Source organism: Delphinapterus leucas, chromosome 6, assembly GCF_059928025.1.
Source record: "Delphinapterus leucas isolate spDelLeu-1000000601 "Yukka" chromosome 6, BTC_Dleu_Yukka2, whole genome shotgun sequence".
In the NCBI taxonomy this organism is placed as follows: Eukaryota; Metazoa; Chordata; class Mammalia; order Artiodactyla; family Monodontidae; genus Delphinapterus; species Delphinapterus leucas.
The window spans coordinates 83,035,354-83,053,317 of NC_143134.1; the positions used below are offsets into that span (position 1 = coordinate 83,035,354).

A 17,964-nucleotide genomic window follows, 5' to 3' on the forward strand; every position below is an offset into this window, starting at 1 on the left:
CTCAAGAGTAACCAAAGTACTTGAGCATTTCGAGCAGAATTGAACTCTGGCCTGAAAAGTACAAACTTGGACAAGTGTGTGTCCTCTTAGATATTTTATAGATAGATGAGTTTCTTTACCTGTAAATTAAGTGGGTTGAGTAACAAAATTTTAAAACTCCCGTCCACTGATAAGATTCAAAGATTTCCACCGATGGTTGGGTGTGTAGAACGACTGGCAGACAGAACTTAGAAATAGAAATGACAATGGACATAGAGATTATCATACTAAGTGAAGTAAGTCAAACAGAGAAAGACAAATAGCATATGATATCACTTATATGTGGAATCTAAAATATAATACAAATGAACTTATCTACGAAACAGAAACAGACTCACAGACCTAGAAAACAAACTTACGGTTACCAAAGGGGAAAAGGGATGGGAGAGATAAATTAGGAGTTTGGGATTAGCAGATTCAAACTACTATATATACTGATAAAATAGGTAAACAACAAGGACCTACTGTATAGCACAGGGAACTATACTCAATATCCTGTAATAAACTCGAATGGAAAAGAATCTAAAAAAGAATATACATATATGTATAACTGACTCACTTTGCTGTACACCAGAAACTAACACAACATTGTAAATCAACTATACTTCAATCTCAAAAAAAAGAAATAGAAACAATAGCAATAACGTCAATAGCTACCATTTCATGTGCGCTTATCATGTGCCGAGAACTAGGGTATGTGCTTTATATATATCATCTTGTTTGATTCTTATGCCATTTGAGGTTGAGATTATTTCCTCCATTCTTTAGATGAAGAAACGGAGACTCAGAAAGAGTAAATAACTTTCCCTAGAGCATACAACTAAAAGTGGGAAGTCCTGAAGCCAGGTCCAATTCCAAAGTTTGTGTTCTTAAGCTAAGGGCTAACCACAACCTGCGGTACAGGTCATTTTAAGGCTCCCTCTGCATCATACTGTTAGTGCTGCAGGGGTGGGGGGTGGCGAGGCAGGCGGGGAGAGGGAGAAGAGGAGGCTGGCAAGATAAGACTGTTGCAGGAGAGGGAAATGTCACGTCATGGGACCTGCAGGAGTCTTAGGACCGATTGCCAAGTGAGGGTTTTTGGCTTCAAGCAGGAAAGAATTCAAGAGCCAGCCAGAGTAAAGGGAAAGCAAATTTATTTAGACATGCACATTCCATAGGCAGAATGTGGACGTCTCAGGAAGTGAGAGTGGCCCCAGGAATGGGGCCATAGGTTTTTATGGGCTAATTTCATAGGCTAATGAGTGGGAGGAATATTCTTGCTATTTCGGGGATTTCCCAGGAATTGGGCCACTGGGAACTTTTTGGCCTTTTTGGTCTTCCTGGGAACTGTCAGGTGTAAGGGGGGGTGATTTTTAGTGTTACAAGGGAGGTATAATGAGCTAAAGGTCAATGCCTGGGCTATTCTTACAGCCACATTGTTTGCAGCTTGTTCTAGCCGGTCTTCATCGCATCCCAACCGCTGCGCCCCTTCTTCATTATGTAGCATTTGTGTCCTGCCTCTTTCCTTCCCATCTCAAGACCTTCAAGAGTCCCTTGTTTCAGAGAGTGACTATGACTCAAAGCTTCTTCCATTCCCTAGAATGTTCAGTTGTGGATGGGGCAATGAATTTCCAGATGAGCCTGGAAATTTATAGCTGTGAGGCCATCCTGAAATTTTCCACTAAGATGAGAAATGATTTGCATGGCTGAAGACAGATGAATCTCCCAGTTGAGTCTTAGAAAGGAACTTCCAGGTCAGGTTCCTTGGCTGGCCTGGATGCCTGTAATTCACTTATTGTGTGATTAAGTGACAGGGTTATTTTTCCAGAGCTAACGATTCAAAAGCTTTCTGTGATATTAAACTCAGACATGTGAAAAAACAACAAGCAATTAGAAGCAATCAAAGCGTTCTGAAATTAAGATTCAATTTCTGCATTTGCTAAACTCTTCATCAAAGAAATCAGTAATTTTTTTAAAAGCCGTGAATATGATACACAGAGAATTAGAACAGCAATCAGCTTTAAAATGTACCCATGCTTCCCAGAATGCTTAGAATATTTAGGACCTAGCATTTTTCACTTGTCTTATTATGTTGCATTTTTTTAGACATGTGCCTTTGAACACTTTCTTGAGTAAGAGTTCTCTTTCAGTTTTGACAGATGAATGGGCATGTAACTCCGTGAATGCCAGAAAAACCCTTATAAGCATCAAAGAATAAAAGCCACACTGAGCCATTTATACAAGTACTTCCAGCAAATTGCAGTGGGCAGGCTTCTCTTCTTTGGGTTTTGGTGTATAAGATGTTTGAAGATCCCTGAAGTCATATTCAACCAGGTGGATCTTGAGGTTTGTGAGTGTACCACCATCCTCAGCCTCTAAGAACCTACCAAGGGACAGAAAACAGGATTAGAAATAAACATCCTTCCATCCAATCAACTACTTGCCTTCTTTAATTGGCATTTTCATTTTGCTCAAGGCTGAATTCAATACCTTTTGAATATGAAGTAGAGCATTTTGCCTTTCAGTCGTGCATCTCTTTTCCCACAATCCATTAGTCATTCATGTCTTTCTCGTCTCTTAGGTGGCTCAAACACACATTTTTCAGTTTCTCTAATTTGTCAAAGTTTTTCCTGAGTGGAGCCTCTGCACCTGTTGTCACCTCTGTCTGAAACCTCCCTCACCCCCTCTCCCTTTTCCAGCTGCCTCATTCTTTAGGTTTCAGCTCGAATGTCACTCCTTCGGAGAGGTCTTCCTTACTACCCTCTTAAGTGTGCCCCCCTACCCGTCTCCACTTGGTTCTGTTACTTAAAAATAAATCATATAATATTATTACTTTCTTTTAGAGCAATCACAATTATAATTGTATATGTAAAAAAAATTATGGGGCTTCGCTGGTGGCACAGTGGTTGAGAGTCTGCCTGCTGATGCAGGGGACACGGGTTCGTTCCCCGGTCTGGGAAGATCCCACATGCCGTGGAGCGGCTGGGCCCGTGAGCCACGGCCGCTGAGCCTGTGCGTCCGGAGCCTGTGCTCTGCAACGGGAGAGGCCACAACAGTGAGAGGCCCACGTACCGCAAAAAAAAAAAATTATGTTCTTTTATTATTTCTGACTTTCCAACAGGACTGTAAACTCCATGAGACAGTATATCTTAAGGTGCATACATACAATATTGTTTTCAAGTCAAAAAGCAATACATATACAAACACATAATAAGAAAACTACAGGCCAATATTCCTTATGAATAGAGATGAAAGAATCCTTAACAAAATATTAGTAAATTGGTCTCAGCACCATATAAAAACAATTATATATCATGACCAAGTGGAGTTTATCCTAGAAATATAAGGTTAGTTAAACGTCTGAAAATCAATTAATGTAATGCACTATATTAATAGAGAGAGATGGACAGAAACCATATAATCATCTCTATTATCATCTCAATAAATACATAAAAAGCATCTGGTCAAATTCAATAATTATTTATGATAAAAACTCTCAACAAACTTTCTCAACCTGATAAAGGACATCTCTGAAAAACTAACAACACTATACTTAGTGGTGAAAGACTGAATTCTTTCCCCCTAATATCAGGAATAAGACAGGGATACCCATTCTCATCACTTTTATTCAAGATTGTAGTGGAGATTCTAGCCAGTGCAGAAGGAATAAAGATACTAGAGGTATATAGATTAGAAAAAAATAAATAAAATTGTCTTATTTGTGATGATATGATCTTGTATATAGAAGATCCTAAGGAACGTACCAAAGAAGAACCCTATTAGAACTAATAATCTAGGTTACCAAGGTCCAGAGTATGCAAGATCAATGTACAAAAATCAATTTTATTTCTATAAGCTAACAATGAACAATCCAAAAATGAAATTAAGGAAACAATTTCATTTGTGATACTATCAAAAAGATTACTTAGGAATATATTTAACAAAAAAGTGCAGGACTTATATCATGAAAACTATAAACAATCGTTGAGAAAAATTAACAAAGACAAATAGAGACTTATTTCATATTCATGGACTGGAAAGACTTAATATTGTTAAGTTGGTAATTCCCTCCAAGTTAACCTATCAATTCAATGCAATCCTTTCAAGATCCCAGTAGGCTTTTTTTTGGTGTGTGTGGAAATTGACAAGAAGATCCTAAAAGTCATAGAGAAATGCAAAGGGCAGCAGCTAAAACCACTTTGAAAAAGAACAAATTCAGAGGACATACATATTTGAGTTAAGACTTGCTATAAAGCTTCGGCATTCAAGACAGCATGCTATTAGCATAAGGATAAGCATAATCAGTGAAACAGAATAGAGTCTGGAAATAAACTTTATACATATGGTGCATATATATATATATTTTTTAATTAAATTTAATTTTTTTGCCACACCTCACTGCTTGTGGGATCTTAGTTCTCCGACCACGGATTGAACCCAGTCCCGGGGCAGTGAAAGCGCAGAGTCCTAACCACTGGACTGCTAGGGAATTCCTTTTTTAAATTAATTAATTAATTAATTTTTGGCTGCACCGCGCGACTTGCGGGATCTTAGTTCCCCAACAAGGGATCGAACCCGTGCTCGCGGCAGTGAAAGCATCGAGTCCTAACCACTGCACTGCCAGGGAATTTATATGGCCAATATATTTTTGATAAAACTGCCAAGGTAATCCAATAGGATAAGGATCATCTTTTTAACAAATGGCACTGAGAAAACTGCATTATCTAAATGCAAAAAAATAAACCTAGCCCTTTTCCTCATGCCATACAAAAAATTTACTCAAGACAGATTATAGACCTAAATATAAAAACTAAAACTATAAATCTAGAAGTAAACAAATATGAAAACCTTTGTGCTCTTGGGTTAGGCAAAATTTTCTTAGATATGACACCAAAAGCATTCTCCATAAAAGAAAAAATTGACAAACTGGAGTTTATCAAAACTGAAAAATTTGTTTTTCAAAGGACATTTTAAAAAATGAACTGACAAACCGTAGACTAGGAGAAAATTTGCAAAACATAAAACTGATAAAGAAATGTACCCAAAATATACATTAAAAAACTTGTCCCACTTGCTGCAACTAAGGAGCTGGCAAGCCACAACTAAAGGAGCCCGGGAGCTGAAACTAAGACCCGGTGCAACCAAATAAATAAATTAAATAAATAAATATTTTTTAAAAAACCTTGTAACAATAATAATAAGACAACAACTCAATAGAAAAAAATGGACAAAATATTTGAATAACATTTCACCAAAGAAGACGTAACAACTTGCAAATAAGCAGATGAAAAGATGCTCAATATTATTAATCACTAGGGAAATGCAAATTAAAACCATAATGAGATACCACTACACACTAGAAAGGTCAAAGTAAAAAAGGCTGACAGTACCAAGTACTGGCAAAAGATGTGGAAGGGCTTTGCTTTTGAGGGAATTCATGTGAGAGGAAAATAAATGAATGCTATGTGCATAATGACACCTCATAGTGGAGACGTGGTTTACACTTTTTCATTGGGTAAGTCTCCAGATGGTTCTGCTAGGGTACAGGTTCTCAATTTTTAAATGAGAGAATTGTATTAGAGGAGCCATACAGTTAGTTCCTTCCTCTCAAATGTGAATAAGTGGAAGGGAGAGGAAACGTACCGCAGGTGAGGGAGAAATATACATAGAGCTATAAGAAGCTATACTGAATATGTATGTGACAATGAGAGGCCACTTGACTAGGGATAGGTTGCAGGCAGATGAGCTTCGGGAAGCAAATCTGGAGAGAGGAACAATCAGTTTGGTTGTCCTTGAAACCTCAGCCCTGGAAAACTGGGTTTGAAAAAAGTACAGAGCAATATAAAACGTAGGAACAATATTTTTTACTCTTACAGTAAACTTCTGCTATCTTCACTCATTTGGGTGAAAATTTCCTAAGTAATTTAATTATCCAGGCAACTTCATTGCAAACCTTTAATGCAAAATAGTGAAACAAATTATCAAAGGGAAAGTTTTATGTCCATCGCATTTCTGTCATCTTGGTTTCTCCTCTGAACTAATTTTACATTTTTTTCAAATGAAAATAAAATTTCATGCAGTGACCATAAGTAAACAGTGAAACATTAATACACACAAAAGTTTGAATTTGACATGCCTCAGTATGACATGAGATACTTCATGAATTATTTAGAGTGTTCTTGGTATCTTGAAAATTTTACTTACCTAGCCACGGTGCATATTCTTATGAGATATCACTAGCTTAATTTTACAGGGAAAATTCAGAGGAAATCAGTATGAAAAATAGATTTCATCAGACAAATGTTTTAATAATTTGGTTTTAGTAATACAACTTGATAATAATTCAGAAAATGTGCTGTCTGATTTAAATTTTGGCAGAACTAGCATCTTCCTGTTTCCTCCTTTGATTAGGCTGTTTGATACAGTAGAGCAAACATTCTATTTAAAAGGTTCTTTCATGCCATAAAACTTTATATAATATTGAATTAGTCAAAAGGTAAATGGTTCCACCATCCTACTTGTCTAATGTAATGTTAACATTTGATCATCCAGTCACTATCTGTAAAGATCCTATCCAATGAGAGGGAAATTGCTGCTTCACCAGATAAGTATTTTCATTGTTAGATAATACTTTCATTTGCAGGTATACAAATGCTCAATTTATGATTTTTAAATTAAGAAAATCAGGTGTTAATATTGTTTTTCTATTTATGAATACTCTGATTTAAAAACAAAATCCAAAGGTACACTATACTGTGATGCTCAAAAGAAATTAATAATTACCCACTCCTGTTACTGAATGGTCAGTAATGGGGAAGGATTCATTTGTATAGGGTAGACCATTTGATTCTATTGTGACCAAGAAGACTATATTCTTTTTTTTTTTTTTTGCGGTACGCAGGCCTCTCACTGTTGTGGCCTCTCCCGTTGTGGAGCGCAGGCTCCGGACGCGCAGGCTCAGCGGCCATGGCTCACGGGCCCAGCCGCTCCACGGCATGTGGGATCTTCCCAGACCGGGGAACGAACCCGTGTCCCCTGCATCAGCAGGCAGACTCTCAACCACTGCGCCACCAGGGAAGCCCAAGAAGACTATATTCTTAAGCAGGATGGTTCAGTGGTTTACTTAGGCTTGTTTTAATTCCCATTTAATTCTTATTTATGATAGTATGATATTTAAACCAGAGAAAAATTCATTATGTGAAGTCATGAACACTAAAAGGAGAAAAAATGCTCACCTGAAGCATAAAATAAGACATAGTAGGACAAATTGAAGAAGACCAAAGAAAGTAACATATCCGTCTTGCATCTATATGTTTCAACAGGGCTAGTGATCATAAGGAAAAGATCATAAAGGTTACTGAGTCTGATGTAGATGCCACCATATTATGTGATGTCTCTCAAACATTGCTTGAGGCATTAGATGCACTGGACAGGAAGCCACAATCAAGGAAGTTCCTGAGCCTTCTCATTTCTTAGAATATTTGCTAGTAAGTTTTCAAAGACTTAGAAATCATCAAAGAGAAAGCAACAGAAGAGCTGAAGACCAGAGTTCAAAGAACTGCAATTCAAGGGAAGTTGCAGAAGTTTCAAGACAGTGAATAAAGAATCATGAAGACAGACTACTTTCATGACCTTATCCGATGGGAAGAGATGTCATCTGTCCATATCAACACTGGAGACCTTCAGAAGTTTGTTGTCAAAGAAGGCAGCTCTCCATAAAGATAAGGCTTGTTTGGAAGTGAATGGCCTCTAGCACTTCAATTACACAGGAGAAAAAGAAAACCTCTTTCAATATTTACTTAAACTGCAAACATTGAAATATTCCCTGCACATTTTTTTTTTTTTTTTTTTGCCAAATCAGTATAGTCCTCGGTATGATGTTGTTTTAGTTGATTCTATTTTTCAAACTTTAGTACATTTATTTAAAACGGAAAAAATATCTAACTACCACAAATGGAAGTCCAGGAAAGTCACTTTTAAAAGAAGGCAACCATTAAAATAAATATAAATTAAATAAAAATCATTTTTTTCAGTCTTTAGCTAAGTATTAGTGCTTACTGAAGGTTCTGGGGAAGAGTTGAAGATATAAAACCCCAAGACTGAGCCTTTCACCTTGACTATTGAGAAGAGTGGAAAGAAAATCAAAAGGGGCAACATCTATACCTCAGGCAGAATCATCTCTTACACTACTGGTTGTGTTATCTAGTACATGTATAGGTTGCTTTCAGTATTTTTAATAAGTTTTATTCAATAATTTTTTAAATTCTTTACTGCTTTTTAAACTTTTATTCCTTGGAGGTAGTCTTCCCTGTTCTTGGGTTAAAATTTGAGCAGCTTCCATGATTTTGCTGGTCATTCTCTGATAGTTAAAATCCAAAGATCATATCAAGTGACAAAAACATTCTCACTTAAAATTGTCTTCTCTCTGCTATTAGAGCTAGCTGGAGCCAAGGTGTGAGAGTCTTATTACATGGTTTCCTTTATTTCAAGCCAAAATCTACTTTCTGGTCTCTCCCATGCCTTGATCCTACCTCTGCTCTCTGGAGACATTCTGAATAAGTCCCATCCTTTTCCTCTGAGTCAGTTCCTCATATAATTGAATACAGAAATTTTGGCTTCTTTCATTCTTCAGTTTTTTAAGCCCAAATTGCCTCTTATCTCCATGGTTTCTCAACATAAAATTTCCTCTTTAAAATTTTCAAACCTACAGAAAAATTGAAAGACTAATACAATAGTCATCTATATCCTTCACCTCAATTTTATATATATTTGTAATTCTTACTTTTTCTGGGCCATTTGAGTAAAAGTTGGAAACATCATCCTATTTCACATTTAAGTGTTTTAACATGACAACATGTATCTCCTAAGAGTAAGGACATTGTCTTCAAAACCATAATATCATTATCTCACTTAAGAAAATTAAAGCAATTTAATAAATTTAATAATGTCATATATAGACCATATAAAATTTCCCTATTATTCAAATAATGTCTTTTCAGCTGTTTTCTTTTTCTTTCAATCTAGGATCAAATAAAGGATCTCACACTGCATTTGGTTTTCATGACTCTTTAGTTTCCTTTAATCTAGAATAGTCCCTCCAACTTTCAGAGAATTTCATGACATTGCTCAAGTTAAAATTGTAATCCAGCTATCCTGGATCAACCTCACCCTGACAAGCCAGAGCCCACAGCCTCCTCCAGATATAGACAGGCAAAAACAATTTAGAGGGACAGGTACATGTAAAAGTATGAGATTAGAACACTCCCTAACATCATACACAAAAATAAGCTTGAAATGGATTAAAGACCTAAATGTAAGGCCAGAAACTATCAAACTCTTAGAGGAAAACATAGGCAGAACACTCTATGACATAAATCACAGCAAGATCCTTTTTGACCCACCTCCTAGAGAAATGGGAATAAAAGCAAAAATAAACAAATGGGACCTAATGAAACTTCAAATCTTTTGCAAAGCAAAGGAAACCATAAACAAGACCAAAAGACAACCCTCATAATGGGAGAAAATATTTGTAAATGAAGCAACTGACAAAGGATTAATCTCCAAAATTTACAAGCAGCTCATGCAGCTCAATAACAAAAAAACGAACAACCCAATCCAAAAATGGGCAGAAGACCTAAATAGACATTTCTCCAAAGAAGATATACAGACTGCCAACAAACACATGAAAGAATGCTCAACATCATTAATCATTAGAGAAATGCAAATCAAAATTACAATGAGATATCATCTCACATCAGTCAGAATGGCCATCATCAAAAAATCTAGAAACAACAAATGCTGGAGAGGGTGTGGAGAAAAGGGAACACTCTTGCACTGCTGGTGGGAATGTGAATTGGTACAACTACTATGGAGAACAGTATGGAGGTTCCTTAAATACTACAAATAGAATTACCATATGACCCAGCAATCCCACTACTGGGCATATACCCTGAGAAAACCATAATTCAAAAAGAGTCATGTACCAAAATGTTCATTGCAGCTCTATTTACAATAGCCAGGAGATGGAAGCAACCTAAGTGTCCATCATCGGATGAATGGATAAAGAAGATGTGGCACATATATACAATGGAATATTATTCAGCCATAAAAAGAAATGAAATTGAGTTATTTGTAGTGAGGTGCATGGACCTAGAGTCTGTCATACAGAGTGAAGTAAGTCAGAAAGAGAATGACAAATAACATATGCTAACACATATATATGGAATCTAAGGGAAAAAAATGTCATGAAGAACCTAGGGGCAAGACAGGAATAAAGACACAGACCTACTAGAGAATGGACCTGAGGATATGGGGAGGGGGAAGGGTAAGGTGTGACAAAGTGAGAGAGTGGCATGGACATATATACACTACCAAACGTAAAATAGATAGCTAGTGGGAAGCAGCCGCATAGCTCAGGGAGATCAGGTCAGTGCTTTGTGACCACCTAGAGGGGTGGGATAGGGAGGGTGGGAGGGAGGGAGATGCAAGAGGGAAGAGATATGGGAACATATGTATATGTATAACTGATTCACTTTGTTATAAGGCAGAAACTAACACACCATTGTAAAGCAATTATACTCCAATAAAGATATTAAAAAAAATTTAGAGGAAGATTAATACCGCCTTTCCTTTGAAAGCTTTTTTAGCAACTGCAATAGACAGTTGGTTCCTGTGGTCAAACAGACCCCACCTCAGGCCCATTTCCTATGAACACCTGTCAGGCTGGATCTTCCCAGTCTTGGAGTCATGTAATTCTTTTTTGAGCTTGCTTACAAAACCTACCTGGTGGAGTCCTTCTTGTTGGTTTGGCTCATTTATGAAAAATAGCTGAGTCAGTTTGAAGGTCTGGTGTCCCTTCATGCATGCCAGCTGCTCCTGCAGTTTGTGATGTGCTCACATGTGGCGAACACAGCTTAGCAGCAGGAGAGGAGAGCTGGGCACAGGATTGCTCACTTGGCGGGACCAGCACAGGGCAGACTGAGTGCATGTGGAAACGACGCAGAGCCTTGGGCTTGCAAGTGAAGAACGGTGATCTAAGTCCCAACAGTCTCTGTTTTACTCCAGACAAAGGGCCAGCAAGGTGGGAGGGAGAAGATTCCAAGTGGTACTGCTATCTTCACAAGTGAGCAGTGACCCTAGAAGCAAATCTGATGTGGAACACTCAGAGTCCAGGAGGCAGGCGGACAGCAGAAGGAAAATGTGTGCCTGGGGAAATAGGGCCCTTGCCCCCAAGCAAAATTTCAGGGGCAGATTGCCTGTCCCCAGAAAGGGACTTGCATATAAAGCAAAGTAAGGCTGCAATAGAGAATTTATTTAAATAGGGGCCTAGAACTGGATTTTATAATGGAGACAGAAATAGTATGTGGGTCTGTGGTAGATCTATATTCCAAAGACTAATCCAAAACCAACAGTGGTTTCAGGGGAGTATGTGTGCATTTGTCACCCTTTGATCTTTTTCCTCAATTAAGTCAGTTTCATCCTCACTTCACCTTTTGGCTCAGAACCTAATTCAAAAACAATAAGAAAAAAAATAAATAAAGTCTCAAAATCCCCTCAAACCCTTTTCATTAAAGTAACCTCTATTTTAACAGATGTCATTGGTCCTTTGTATTTTCAGTTGGAGTAGAAATTAATAATATACTTGCTATTCCAGGGGATTTCTTCTGTTCTGCTCTCTCCAGCTAATTCTTTTTTTTTAAATATTTATTTATTTATTTGGCTGCACTGGGTCTTTGTTGCAGCACACAGGATCTTTAGTTGTGTCATGTGGGATCTTTAGTTGCGGCATGCAAGATCTAGTTCCCTGACCAGGGATTGAACCTGGGCCCCCTGCATTGGGAGTGTGGGGCCTTAGCCACTGGACCACCAGGGAAGTCCTATCTCCAGCCAATTCTTATGTATATCTTGGATCCTGAGCTTCCGGAGTTTGCCCTGGTTTTTCCCAAAATACTCTTTCACTGCCAATCCCTGAAGCCTGTAGATTCTTCCTGGTGACCAGAAATGCTCTATTCTCATCACCAAAGCTATTGATCTTGCAGGTTGTTAAGTCAGGAGAGGCTAGATGCTGCAGTAACAAGTGTTCCTCCCCCCAATCACAATGGCTGGTAACACAAAGATTTCTCATTATACTTCACATTCATTACAGCTTTGTTCATATGGCTTTTACCCTGGGAACAGCCTCTATCTGGAACGTTGCCAGTCTCATGGTTGAGCAACAGGAGAAATGACAAGCCACACACTGGGTCCAAAAGTGACTGTCTAGAAATGACACACTTTTGCTTACACTTCATTGGCTGGAAGGAATCTCATGGACTGGCCTGACATCAGTGGCACAGGGAAGTATAATCCTCCCCTAGGATGCAAGTATTCAAGAATAATTTACGTAAGTGTTTCAATTTATATAAGTGTTTTGTTTGTTTGTTTGTTTTTTGCGGTACGCGGGCCTCTCACTGCTGTGGCCTCTCCCGTTGCGGAGCACAGGCTCCGGACGCGCAGGCTCAGCGGCCATGGCTCACGGGCCCAGCCGCTCTGCGGCATTTGGGATCTTCCCGGACCGGGGCACGAACCCGTGTCCCCTGAATCGGCAGGCGGACCCTCAACCACTGCACCACCAGGGAAGCCCTACATAAGTGTTTTTGCTATCAGGATATATGCTGCTTTCCATCAGGGTTCATGTGCCTATCAGGATATGTCTGCTTCTCTATCAGGATACATGTGCCATTGTTTAGGGACAAGAAGCTTCTGGGTCTTAGGCTAGGACTGAGCTGTGGTTTGTGTACTGGCCCCCTAGTTCCTCCCCAGGCCGGGTTTTCAGCATTGCTCTTTCTCCTCATCCTATCCGAGAACCCTTCCATTGTGTGTTTGGGACCTGCCGTAGGGCCAGGCTTTGGTCAGGAGTGACAAGCTAAGAATGAGTGTGGGCTGCCCCCTTTTCCCTTCCTACTAGCAGCTGGGTCATAGCTGAGCTTTCTTTCTGACACATGCAGCTTCTTCCCGAAACACTGTTTTTGTTTTATTTTTATTCTTATGTTTTCATTCTGGCCAACCACTTCATAACACACTGCCAGCAGATTCAATTTGTCTTGTGTTTCTTTCTGGAGTGATATTTTTCCTTAGCAATTAAAAAAAAAATCCAGTTCATTCTAGGTTTTGGCCTGCCTGGCACTATTGTCAAAGGTTTCTGTCATTCTTTTCGATGTATTTTTCTGGAACTAAAATTTCCTCAGGCCTCTCAAGGCTATGGGTACAAATGAGATCACGTTTCCGGTAATGACTCAAATCTCCTTGACTCATCTTGCCCACTTGCTCATGTAGAGACTTCCTGACCTCACCAAAGGTCTCTCCAGCTTTTTTCTGGGTGTGCCAGGAGTGAGGGATGGGGTCAGGAGTCCTCTCACATTCTTCTGTCTAGGCCCCCACCCCATGAATGTCCACTGCCGGTGTACTCAACTTGACACGTGGGTTATTCAGGACTCTTTGGTTGCACATCATGGAAACCAACTTGAGCCAACTTCATCAAGTTAGAGGGTTCACAATAGGTATATGAGGCCATTTCTCAGAATATATGGCATACAGCTGGCCCTCAAGAAAGTTCTATTAGACTAGAAAAATGAAATGTTTTAGAATCTCCCCTCTTTTACCTGCTCATTTCTGTGCGTCTGCTTTATTGGCTTGCCTTTGCAGATTGGATCTTTCTGCATGCACACTGGGGAGATTCCCTAGTTCTCCCTGAATCCCAAATCCAATTTCTGAGAGGATGCCATTCAGGCCTGGATTTTAAGTAAAAGTTAAGAATGAGGATGAAGGTTACTTAGCAAAATAGGAGTTTGAAGGTTCACCTGGCAGAATCGGGTAGGAATGAGGGCGAGAAAGATTTTTCTTGAGTTTTCCAGAGCTTCCATAACTAAGTATCACAGACTGAGTGGCTTAAACAGCAAAAATTTATTTTCTCATAGTTCTGGTGGCTAGCAGTGCAAGAACACGGTGTCGGCAGTGTTGGTTTCTCCTGAGGCCTCCTTGGCTTGCAGATGGCCACCTTCTCACTGTGTCCTTACATGGTCTTTACTCTGTATCTGAGTGTCTCTGGGGTCTCTCTGTATGCCCTAATCTCCTCTTCTTATGAGGACGCTAGTCAGATTGGATTAGGGCCTACCCTAATGGCCTCATTTAAACATAATCATATCTTTAAAGGCCCATCTCCAAATATAATAACATTCTGAGGTACTGAGGGTAAATTTAGAGGGAACATAATTCAGTCCATAACATTTGTTGCCTATCAAATCACTTGAAAACCTAATGGTGTAAAACAAAATTTGTTACTATGTTCATAGATTTGGTAGGTCAGAAATTCAGAAGAGGTATGGTGGGGATGGCTCTTCCCTGCTCCATGATATCTGGGCTCTCAGCTGGGATGACTTAAATGGCTGGATGCTGACAAATAGCTGGGCTAGGGGACTCACTTCTGAGATGGCTTCTTCACTCACATGTTTCATGCTTGGGTTGAAATGGCTGAAACCTGTGCTCAGATGATACTGTTGACCACAACAAGTCCATGTGGCTTGGGCTTCCTCATAGCATGGCAGCCTCAGGGAAGATGGACTTTTTACATGGCAGCTCAGGGCTCAAAGAGCATTCCGGTGACCAAGGGACATAGTTTCACTTCTATACTTATTGAAGCAGTCACAAGCACAGATAAATGCCAAAGAATTTGTGACCATATTACAGAACTGCCACAACAGGCATATTCAGAATGTCTACTACATCCCTGTCCCATATGCCCTCTGTGAGAAGACAAATTCTCTCCCATGACTGTTGGTTCTTGTTGTTCTCCAAAATTTGGTAAGCTTTTTATGCATTTAATAGGAATCAGCCCCAATGTGTCAATAGCCACACTTGAGTTCTTTTCTAGCCAAGCATCTTAAATTTGCAATATTTCAAAGATTTCTCAGTCTCATACCTCTCGCTCCATTTGTTTATGGGTACTTAAGTCCATCTCTGGTGAGAGAGTCACACTTTTGGTACCTTTTTCCTGTGCCATTAGAGGCACGTTAAAAATTGAGATATAATTGACATAAGACATTATATTAGTTTCATATATACAACATAATGATTCAATATCTCTATATATTGTGAAACGATCACCACGATAATTCTAGTTAACATCTGTCACCATACATAGTTAAATTTTTTTCTTGTGATGAGAACTTTTAAGATCCACTCTCTTAGCAACTTTCAAATATACAATTCTACATTATTAACTACAGTCATCATGTTGTGTTACTTCCCTGTGACTTATTTATTTTATAACTGGAAGTTAGTACCTTTTGACCACCTTCACCTATTTCATCCACCCGCAACACCCTACCTCTGGCAATCTACCAATGTATTCTCTATATCTATGAGCTTGGTTGTTAGTTTGTTGTTGTTGTTGTTAGATTCCACATATAAGTGAGATCATATGGTATTTGTTTTTCTCTGTCTGACTTACTTCACTTAGCATAATGCCCTCAAGGTCCATCCATGTTGTCACAAATGGCAGGATTTCATTCTTTTTTGTGGTTGAACAATATTCCATTATATATATATATACACACACACACATACACACACACATGCACGCACGCATGCATACACATAGCACATTTTCTTTATCCATTCATCCATTGATGGACCCTTAGCTTGCTTCCATGTCTTGGCTATTGAAAATAATGCTGCAGTGAACATGTGGGTGCAGATATCTTTGTGAGATAGTGTTTTCATTCTCTTTGGATAAATACCTAGAGGTGGAATTGCTGGATCATATGGTAGTTCTATTTTTAATTTTTTGAGGAAGCTCTGTACTGCTTTCCATGGTGCCTGTTACATTCCCACCAACAGTGAACAAGAGTTTCCTTTTCTTCACATCCTCACCAAAACTTGTTATTTCTTTCTTTCTTTTTTAAAAAAATACATTTATTGGAGTATAATTGCTTTACAATGTTGTGTTAGTTTCTGGTGTACAAAAAAGTGACTCAGCTATAAGTATACATATATCGCCGTACCCTCTCCCTCTTGAGCCTCCCTCCCATCCTCGCTATACCACCTCTCTAGGTTGTCACAAAGCATCGAGCTAATTTCCCTGTGCTATGCAGCAGCGTCCCACTAGCCATCCATTTTACATTTGGTAGTGTATATGTGTCGGTGCTTCTCTCTCTCTTCATCCCAGCTTCCCCTTGCCCCGCTGTGTCCGCAAGTCCGTTCTCTACATCTGCATCTTTATTCCTGCCCTGCCACTAGGTTCATCAGTACCATTTTTTTAGATTAACGCTATGTGTTGTAGCATATGGTATTTGTTTTTCAATTTTCTGAGTTACTTCACTCTGTATGATAGATTATAGGTCCATCCATCTCATTACAAATAACTCAATTTTATTCCTTTTCTCCAGAAAGTAGGCATAGAGGAAAGTTACCTCAACATAATAAAGGCCATATAGGACAAACCCAATATCATTCTCAACGGTGAAAAATTGAAACAATTTCCTCTAAGATCAGGAACAAGACAAGGTTATCCACTCTCACCACTGTTATTCAACATAGTTTTAGAAGTTTTAGCCACAGCAATCAGAGAAGAAAAAGAAATAAAAGGAATCCAAATCGGAAAAGAAGTAAAGCTGTCACTGTTTGCAGATGACATGATACTACACGTAGAGAATCCTAAAGATGCTACCAGAAAACTACTAGAGCTAATCAATGAATTTGGTAAAGTAGCAGGATGCGAAATTAATGCACAGAAATCTTGCATTTCTACACACTGATGAAAAATCTGAAAGAGAAATCAAGGAAAAACTCCCATTTACCACTGAAACAAAAAGAATAAAATACCTAGGAATAAACCTACCTAAGGAGGTAAAAAACCTGTATGCAGAAAATTATAAGACACTGATGAAAGAAATCAAAGACGACACAAACAGATGGAAAGATATACCATGTTCTTGGACTGGATGAATCAACATTGTGAAAATGACTATACTACCCAAAGCAATCTACAGATTCAATGTAACCCTTATCAAACTACCAATGGCATTTTTCACAGAACTAGAACAAAAAATGTCACAATTTGTATGGAAACACAAAAGACCCCGAATGGCCAAAGCAATCTTCAGAAAGAAAAACGGAGCTGGAGTAATCAGGCTCCCTGACTTCAGACTATACTACAAAGCTACAGTAATCAATGCAGTATGGTACTGGCACAAAGACAGAAATTTAGTCCAATGGAAGAGAATAGAAAGCCCAGAGATAAACCCATGCACATATGGACGCCTTGTCTTTGGCAAAAGAGGCAAGAATATACAATGGAGAAAAGACAGCCTCTTCAATAAGTGGAGCAGGGAAAACTGGACAGCTACATGTAAAAGAATGAAATTAGAACACTTCCTAACATCATACACAACAATAAACTCAAAATGGATTAAAGACCTAAATGTAAGGCCTGTCACTATAAAACTGTTAGAGGAAAACATAGGCCAAACACTCTATGACATAAATCACAGCAAGATCCTTCTTGACCCACCTCCTAAGAAAATGGAAATAAAAACAAAAGTAAACAAATGGGGCCTAATGAAACTTAAAAGCTTTTGCACAGCAAAGGAAAGCATGAACAAGACGAAAAGACAACCTTCGGAATGGGAGAAAATATTTGCAAATGAAGCAACTGACAAAGGATTAATCTCCAAAATTTACAAGCAGCTCATGCAGCTCAATAACAAAAAAACAAACAACCCAATCCAAAAATGGGCAGAAGACCTAAATAGACATTTCTCCAAAGAAGATATACAGATTGCCAACAAACACGTGAAAGGATGCTCAACATCACTAATCTTTAGAGAAATGCAAATCAAAACTACGATGAGGTATCACCTCACACCAGTCAAAATGGAGGTTCCTTAAAAAACTACAAATAGAACTACC

General features: G+C 38.7%; 1 long non-coding RNA gene across 4 annotated transcripts in view; it reads right to left on the minus strand.

Annotated features, from left to right (window-relative positions):
* Nucleotides 1-17,964, minus strand: part of LOC149748983 (uncharacterized) — a 90,454-nt gene that overhangs the window by 12,897 nt on the left and 59,593 nt on the right. For all 4 annotated transcript variants that reach the window (XR_016393583.1, XR_016393581.1, XR_016393580.1 and 1 more), the window contains exon 5: nt 120-2,401. This is a non-coding gene — a long non-coding RNA (uncharacterized LOC149748983). The remainder of the gene's footprint in view (nt 1-119; nt 2,402-17,964) is intronic.